This window comes from Dasypus novemcinctus, chromosome 10, assembly GCF_030445035.2.
Source record: "Dasypus novemcinctus isolate mDasNov1 chromosome 10, mDasNov1.1.hap2, whole genome shotgun sequence".
Classification (NCBI taxonomy): domain Eukaryota; kingdom Metazoa; phylum Chordata; class Mammalia; order Cingulata; family Dasypodidae; genus Dasypus; species Dasypus novemcinctus.
This window is the reverse complement of record NC_080682.1, coordinates 57,850,359-57,852,125: the sequence shown is the minus strand read 5'-3', so window position 1 is coordinate 57,852,125 and position 1,767 is coordinate 57,850,359.

Genomic DNA, 1,767 nt, shown 5'->3' with positions numbered 1-1,767 from the left:
AGCTACTTCGCCATGCCCGGCCTTGTCTGTCAGCTCCCTCCCCTTCATGAATCATCTGTCTGCTGGGCCAGATCTCTCCCAGGGTGACAGCCCACCAGGCCTCACCTCCGAGTCTCTTCCAAGCATTAGCAGCCCACCCCAGCCCAAAGATGGCTTTTATGGCTGATCTCTGGTGGTACCTCCTACCTTCCAATTAGGAGCCTGTCAACAGTGCAGCCATCACTCTTCCTGCAGCAGCTGACAACACAGGCAACTACTGAGGCTGTTTGGGAAGAGTCAAGCAAAATCATTTTCATGGCAGTGCTGATGAGTACAAGAGTTGGAATCCAGGAGAATCTGAATCTAGTCCGGCTCCTCCTTTTTACAAAGAAATGTCTTTTTTCTGTTTGTATCTACTGACACCAAGCACAGTACCTAGCACTTAGTAGGTGCTCAACAAACAAATGCACATGAATTGAAAGGCCCCAGGACACAGAGCTGATGAGCAAGTTCCCTTTCACAAGGCCTTTTGATGTCCAGCTCGCATCTTTTTTCTCTTGCCCATGCAAACAAGAAACTTAGCACATGACTTTTCCTCCTCTTTTCTTTGCTTCTGTGGTTGAAAGCAACTCATACCAGAAGAGAAAACTGCCCCACCCTTTTGTCCTCCCTCTTCAAGCTTCTTTAAATCCTAGGATCATGGCTAAGCTCTCTGGAATTGAGAATTTCTGAAATTCTGAATTTCAGGAAATATGACACAATCTAACATTTTTCTTATCTGACAGTGTGGCCTGGTGGTTTGTACAGAGGCCCTGCCGATCGGAAGTCTGGCTTTCTATTTCTGGGGCTTAAGGGAAACCACGTAACAACAGTCTTTGCAGCCCCAGTCCCTCTTGCTTTCTCTTTCTCTGGCTCCCTGTCATGAGCCTGAACTGGAACGGCTTACCCACCGCAGTCAGAGGCTCAACCAGGAAAGGAAACGTCCCGCCCTCCTTGCCCCGGCTTCAGCCTTGGTTGAGACTAGGGAGGTTAGTGGTAATCAGATGAAAGATAATCCGAAGAAATGGAAAGCAAAGGTAATAAACAGGAGGACAGTGGTTTGGGGCTGACAGTATGACAATGTGGTAAGGACTGAACCGCATCAAACTAAACCTTTCCTCCTGTTACACCCGGGGAGCATGAAATGGGGATGGGTCTCAGGGATGCAGAGCTCCGTTGGCTAAGTACAACTTGTGTGTCTGGAATAGGAGGTGGGAAACAACTCACTTTGCTTTCCCTTCTAGGGAAGAAACCCAGAAATGGAGAAATGAGGGGAGGGTCTTTGATCTGAAGAAGAAAAAGGGAAGAAGAGAAAGCAGGCAAGTAAGGAAGTAGAAACAAATTTGATGAAATCAGGAAGGGAAAAAAGAAGAGAAGGGAATGGAGATCCGGATCTTTTGAAGGACAGGGAACCACAATGACACAACTTTCTTTATTGCTGGGCCTAGGATGGTTTGCACAATGGCTTCGAGTGGGTCAAATGAGCCTAACAATTCTCAGACCTACAGGCAGAAATCTCTCAGGAATCCTACTGCACTCCACACTTCAAAGTCCATAGAGATTTGAGCAGCCTGGTAATCAATAGAAGTCTTTCAGCATTTGATCAATCAAACCTTCCCACTCTAACTACTCGAGTTCTGGGCTCTATCTAGAAAGAACAGGGCAAGTAGGGGGAAAAATCATCATCTAACATGCCATTTCCTTCCTCATTTCTACCCCATTGATCTTTAGGTCTCAATTCCTGCTACT